The sequence below is a fragment of the Prionailurus viverrinus genome, chromosome E1, assembly GCF_022837055.1.
Source record: "Prionailurus viverrinus isolate Anna chromosome E1, UM_Priviv_1.0, whole genome shotgun sequence".
Lineage (NCBI taxonomy): Eukaryota > Metazoa > Chordata > Mammalia > Carnivora > Felidae > Prionailurus > Prionailurus viverrinus.
In genome coordinates, this window is record NC_062574.1 from 14,049,741 (window position 1) to 14,057,048 (window position 7,308).

At 43.0% G+C, this 7,308-nt stretch overlaps 1 non-coding gene across 1 annotated transcript; it reads left to right on the forward strand.

Moving 5' to 3' along the window:
* The first annotated feature begins 2,452 nt into the window (after positions 1-2,452).
* On the forward strand, positions 2,453-2,616 carry LOC125152263 (U1 spliceosomal RNA). Its single transcript, XR_007147119.1, has one exon. It is a non-coding gene; the product is annotated as a U1 spliceosomal RNA (small nuclear RNA).
* The last annotated feature ends 4,692 nt before the right edge of the window (positions 2,617-7,308 follow it).

Consider the following 7,308-nt stretch of genomic DNA (forward strand, 5'->3'; position numbering starts at 1 on the left):
TTTTTTTTTTAAGTTTATTTATTTTTGAGACAGGGAGAGACAGAGCATGAACAGGGGAGGGTCAGAGAGAGGGAGACACAGAATCTGAAGCGGGCTCCAGGCTCTGAGCTGTCAGCACAGAGCCCAACGCGGGGCTCGAACTCACGGACTGTGAGATCATGACCTGAGCTGAAGTCAGCCACTTAACCGACTGAGCCACCCAGGCACCCCTATAAAGTAGTCACATTTATAGAGACAGAAAGTAGAGTGGTGGTTGCTAGGGTCCTGGGCTGAAGAGGGGAAGAATGGGAAGTTAGTGTTTAACGGACAGAGAGATTCAGTTTTGCAAGATGAAAAGAATTATGGAAATTGGTAGTGGTGATGTTTGCACAACAGTGTGACTGAACACGGAACTGACTTAAAAACAGTTAAGATAGCAGATTTTGTATTATGTGTACCTTACTACAATCGAAAACTAAAATATTGACAGTTTTTATTACAAAACAATTAGGAATGATGAACATTCTGGTAGAAAAATAAGTTGACATGAACAGACAATTCAGGGAAGATATATAAATAGCTAGTGGACGCATATAAAAATTGAATCCTGCTAGAAATTACGTACTCAAAAATTTAAATGCGATACCATTTTTACTTGTCAGATTTGGAACAGCTGGTTGTTGTTATTTTTAATTATCCCACTCAGGGTTTGTATGGAGAAGGGCAGTCCTAATCATGACTGAAGTAGGAGTACAAGTTGGTCCAACTATGGAACATGACAACTTGACGGCATGATCAAAAGCCATCAAGTGTACATGTCTCTTAACTCAATAATTTCTCTTTTTGGAATCCATCCTAAGGATATAATTAAAAATGTGGGTGGGAAAAAAAGATCCTCTGTAGAAGACTGTCCATTGCAGCATTGTTTACAGTAGAGAAAAACTAGAAACAACACAAAAGTTCAAAAGGAGGTTAATTAAGAAGCGTGTCCATATGATGGGATATTATATAGCTACTAAGGAACACTTTTACTGACATAAAAAAAAAAATCAATGTATATTTTAAAAGGAAAAAAATCAGGGCACCTGAGTGGCTCAGTTGGTTGAACGTCTGACTCTTGATTTCAGCTCAGGTCATGATCCCAGTGTCATGAGTTCGAGCCCTGAGTTAGGCTCCATGCTAAAATTCTCCATGCTTGAGATTCTCTCTTGTTCTCTCTCTCTCTCTCTCTCTCTCTCTTTCTCTCTCTCTCTCTCTCTCCCTCTCTCCCCCTTTGCCTCTCTTTCTCAAAAAAAAGATAAAAAGAGGGGAGCCTGGGTGGCTCAGTCGGCTGAGCGTCCGACTTCGGCTCAGGTCATGATCTCGCAGTTTGTGAGTTCAAACCCCACGTCGGGCTCTGTGCTGACAGCTCAGAGCCTGGAGCCTGCTTCGGATTCTGTGTCTCGCTCTCTCTCCGTCCCTCCCCTGCTCACGCTCTGTCTCTTTCTGTCTCAAAAATGAATAAAACATTTAAAAAAATTTTTTAAAGATAAAAAGAAGTTACCATAAAGAACCAGTATATTAATATATTTGTTAGAAACATCTATAAGAACTATAAGAACAAATAAAAAGGTGATTTATGGATATAAAACAGATGAACATAAGGGAAAGGAAGCAAAAATAATATAAAAACAGGGAGGGGGACAAAACATAAGAGACTCTTAAATATAGAGAACAAACAGAGGGTTGCCGGAGAAGTTGTGGGAAGGGGGATGGGCTAAATGGGGAAGGGGCATAAGGAATCTACTCCTGAAATCATCGTTGCACCATGTGCTAACTTGGATGTAAATTATAAAAAATACATAAATTATAGAAAGTAAATAAATAAAAATAAAATAAAATAATAAATTGTGTCACTACAATGAAAAAAAGGTGATTTATGTATGGGTAGGTGAAGTCATAATGATTTTTATTTTATTCTTTTTCTTATCCATCTATTCTTATTTTTCTAAATAAATAGGTACAATAAGAAAAAATGCAATAAAAGTCCATTTAAGTTCATTTATTTATTTTAAGAGAGAGAGAAAGAGAGAGACTGCACATGAGCAGGGGAAGGACAGAGAGGGGGAGAGAGAATCCCAAGCAGGCTCTCTGCTGTCAGTACAGAGCCCATGAAAGTCACTTTTCAAATGATTAAGCTACCAGGACATTCATCACATTACTGGTTTTTTTGGTTTTTTTTTTAATTTTTTTTAACGTTTATTTATTTTTGAGACAGAGAGAGACAGAGCATGAACGGGGGAGGGGCAGAGAGAGAGGGAGACACAGAATCGGAGGCAGGCTCCAGGCTGTGAGCTATCAGCCCAGAGCCCGACGCGGGCTCGAACTCATGGACTTACGGACCGCGAGATCTTGACCTGAGCTGAAGTCGGACGCTTAACCGACTAAGCCACCCAGGTGCCCCCACATTACTGTTTAAGAACATTAAAAAGTAATATTTACCTGGCAGGGGAGATACCATGATCAGGAAGGTGGTTTTCCCAGGGCGAGGCTTATCCCTTGCACTCGGGATGTGCTGACCCCTGAGATTTCCTCAAATGTGGGAAACTCGACTGCATGATTTGTGGTAGTGGGGGACTGCGTTTGCGCTTTCCCCTGAAGAAAAAAAAAGAGAAAAAAAAGAACATTAAAAAGTAAAAACCACCTGATTATCAAACAATAAGAAAATGGATGCACTGTACTGTAGATCTCGCAGTTCATGAGTTTGAGCCCCACGTCAGGCTCTGTGCTGACAGCTCAGAGCCTGGAGCCTGCTTCAGATTCTGTGTCTCCCTCTCTCTCTGCCCCTCCTTTCCTCTCTCTCTCTCTCTCTCTCTCTCTCTCTCTCTCTCTCCCTCTCTGTATCAAAAATAAATGAACATTAAAAAAAATTGTAATGCCAAATGTTAAAAGTTGTTATGACTGGGAGATATAAATGGACAAATTTGTTTTCACATATTTGCTTATCTAGAATTCCTAATTATTCTACAGTGAATGATGAGAAAACATAATTTTTTTAAATACATAGGCATTGAGTAGCAAATGAAAACATTTCCTGACCTTTAGGATATTTCCAAGTGAAAACAGCAAAAGGCAAAGCAGGATATGGTGCTATATGATGATATCAGTGTCTTAAAAATAACAAACTGTGTGTGTGTGTGTGTGTGTGTGTGTGTGTGTGTGTGTGCGTGCGTGTACACATAGAACTTGTTAATGATGGAAAACTTTGGACAGAGAAGTTGAGGAGGAGGTTTTTGGTTTTTTAAGCATCAACATGTCCTATTTTTTTTAAGTTTATGTATTTATTTTGAGAGAGAGAGAGAGAGAGCATGCACAGGGAAAGGGCAGAGAGAGAAGAGAGAGAGAGAGAATCCCAAGTAGGCTCTGCATGGTCAGCACAGAACCTGACGCGGGGCTCCATCCCATGAACTGTGAGATCAAGACCCGAGCCCAAGTCAAGAGTTGGAAGCTTAACTGACTGAGCCACCCAGGTGCCCCTCTAAAAAGTCATTTTAAAGTAATAATTTATTTCTAACAAATAAAAGGCAAAAACTAAGTACAAATAGCCAACTATCTTTAAGAGCTCCCAAAACAATAAAGACCCTTTAGAAACATGAAAGAAAAGTTATGATCCAATGTGCTGGAAAATATCAGACAGTTATGGCATGAAAACAAGTAGGTGAGTCATCATGGGTATGAAAACACTAGAAGATAATTCACAAAAGTGACAGTAGTTGCATTAGGACCATATGATTACAGGCACATTTTTTGTTACTGTACTTATTTCCCAATCTTTCTAAAGTGTAATTCTACTACTTCTCTAATAAAACATATGGAAAAGAACTGGCTGTAGGAAGTGGTACATATAAGGCAAAATGAGGAGCATCATGTGTGATAAAACTAATATAAAGCTAGGGAAAAATGAAGGAAAAAAGGAGCCACAGTTACACCAGATCACCAAAGAGTTTGGGAGCTAGTAGCCCAAGATCATGGAAAGTGATCTAAAATGGATGGATTTGAGATACACGTAGGAGAACTCCTGGGGTTCCCCTCAATGATACCTATCGGGTGAGCTCCTGAGCTCTCTGCCCTAGATGGAGGAAGATGTAGGCAAGATTGAGGCAGAGGGGATGTGTCTGAGGCAAAATTGTGGCCCGGTACACACACACACACACACACACACACACACACACACGGTTCATTCCTGTTGCCATGCTAGTGGTTTAGGAATAATCGAAGACTTAGGGGGCGCCTGGGTGGTTCAGTTGGTTAAATGTCCAACTTCAGCTCACTGTCTGTGAGTTCAAGCCCCGCGTCAGGCTCTGTGCTGACAGCTCAGAGCCTGGAGCCCGCTTCGGTTTCTGTGTCTCCCTCTCTCTCTGCCCCTCCCTCCCCCCTCTCTCTCTCTCAAAATAATAAATAAACATTAAAAAAAAAGAATAATCGAAGACTGAAATTCAGGGCTGAGACTTTAGGGACCATTTTATCAAAATCAGGCATTTCACCACTGAAGAGAATGGAGCCTCGCTCCAGTTTGATCTTTCATTGAGAAGGTGGGCTAAGAGGCTTACCCACATGACCTTTGGCTGGCTTTCCTATGTCAGAACTCCCCACATACCATCCCTGTGGCTACAGAATTCTAAGGGACCCAGGCTGGGTGGTCTTTGGGGCTCCAAGCTCTTAACTCAGGAGGCAAGGACAGTATGACCAGAGTCTTTGAAGAAAAGAGCTGCCCCTGCAGCCTTGTTGCATGGAGAGGCGGTGTTGGTTCCTGCCAGTGCTAGGGCACTCAGTGGGCAGTGGCCTGGCAAAGAACAGCAAATAAGACCCAAGCTGATAAGGAAGGCTGTGCCAGATATCTCATCCATCCAGAACCTTTCCCCATCTTTCTCCATCCTGCTTGGGCACCGGGGAGTCAACCTGTACAGGCAATGTCAATGGCCTCCCTTAACTCCTGGCTGCTGATTGGAATTGGCTGAAAAAGTCACCAGCAGAGTATTGGGAGGCAGGAGGCAAGTGAAGTCAGTCTACTTATTCCTCAGCTTCCTCCCTTCCAGGTCACTGGGGGTCAGTGGATTCCATTTAAGGAAAGCTACAGCTCCTGCTAGGCGGCACTCTCCCCATATCCTTCAGTTCTTTTCTTCTTCTTCTTCTTCTCCTTCTCCTTCCCTTCCTCCTCCTCCTCCTCCTCCTTCTTCTTCTTCTTCTTCTTCTTCGAGAGAGAGAGAGAGAGAGAGAGAGAATTGAGAGCATGAGCAGGGGAGGGGCAGGGGAAGAAGGAGAGAAAGAATCCCAGGCTGTCAGCACAGAGCCTGATGCAGGGCTCGATATCAGACCCTCAGACCATGAGATCATGACCTGAGCTGAAATCAAGAGTCAGATGCTTAAACGACTGAACCACCCAGATGCCCCCAAATCCATCCTTTCTGAGTTCCCCTTCTCTTGTCCCTCCAGTGCTAGGGATGGTAATGGCTCTATCTCTTGTCTCTTAACCTCTGTCCACAGCTTTGTAAATAGTCCCTTAACTCTTTTCAAATGATCCATTTTAAATGTGCCGTCTGTTCCCTGCCAGGACACTGACCCATATACAGAGCTGTTACCCAAACAGAACTCAGAAAGTCAGAATCCCAAGGTGTCATGAAGAGATGAAGGGAACTTCTAGGCCTTCTCTGCTACCCACACCTCACTCTTTGAACTGGTTAGCAGCTTCCTCTAAAACTCGTGACCACTATGGGTGTCTTCTTCCAGAGCTGACTCCATCCCCTTCACTGAGAGACCTCAGGAAGTCACCTCCGGCTTGACTGGGCTAGAGTTTGAGTCCCGCCTCATTCCACTGCTTACCACATGGGTGGTGTTAAATTTAACCTCTCTTGAGTTTTGTTTTCTCCACCTGCAAATGGGGATAAATCTTTCCAATAAGATTTCTCTACAGTTTAAATGAGTTTATGTGGGTAAAGTGCTCAGCTCAAAACCCTGAGGTGAGATGGTTACTTCTGAGGTGAGATGTACACATTTTTTTAGGCTTTTAAGATTTGGAGTTTTTTAAAGTAAGCTCTACTCCCAGTGTGGGGCTCAAACTCACGGCTCCAAGATCAAGAGTCACTCACTCTACCGACCATAATAGGCAGGTGCTCCTTTTTTTAATACACTTTAGTTTCCTTAGACTTCATTACAACTTTAACTTTGAGGGGTACCTGGATGGCTCAGTCCATAAAGCAGGCAACTCTTGATGTTGGGGTCATGAGTTTGAGACCCGTCAGGGGTAGAGTTTACTTCGAAAAAAAAAAAGTTTAATTTTGAAAACAATAAAAATAATTTTTAAGGAGCATTTAGTAGGTTGCCTGGCACATAGAAAGTGCTTAATGAATGTTCATTGTTATCAACATTATCATTCCAATGTCATCATCTCCATATCTCGTAACATGTCTGGGTCTCCCTACAACCTAAGGTAGAGTGCCACGCAGTCAGTTTTGCTCAGTATTACTCTGCATACTGGCTTTATGATTGTTACCCTCCTCAAGGAGGCACCCCAAGTTCCCTTGTCCCAAGTCCAGGCCCTAGCTCTGTCTTCACATGGTGCTCTCTCAGCTCTGCTGGCCCATCCCTTTCAGTTGTTTTATGGGTGCTTTGTACACATCTTTTGTTGTTCCACATGTGGATAGTTGTCCAGCCAAAGATGTTGCAAGTGTCCTGAGGACAGCCCTAGAGGCCAGGTCTTCCATGCCCAGCTAGGAGCTTGTGCAGAGCCCAGTGCAGGACTCTATAAGAAGTGCATCTTGGGGCAAAGCCGGAAGTTCCCATGAGGCAGGGCCACCCCTCAGACAAACATCTGGGGCAGGACTGTTTGCTTCGGCTGATGAAAAGCCAAAGTCCTAGGATCTATCTTGATAAGATCAAGGAGAAAAACATTGGGATGTGATTATAACAATCCCGCATGCATGCCCTTCACAAAATATGTTCACCCTCTCCTCCTGACAACCTCACAATGATCCTGTTGGCAAAGCAAATGTTACTTTTCACATTTCACCGAGGAGAAATTAGAGCTCAGAGAGGTTGAGATTTGCCCAGAATTACTCAAAGGGTAAGTAACAGAGCTAGTATGAGAGCCCAAGTTTTCAAGCTCCTTCATACCACACATTTTGGGGGGATACTAAACATATCTTTCATCCTTCTTACCAGTACATCATGAAGTTGAGGGGTTATTTCCTCAGAGTTGACAGTCGAAATCATTGATGAGTTGATGGTTCATCAGAACCCATGGGCCTGCCGGAGACCGACACAGTACACAGTCCAGGAATACTGCCCTTAGAG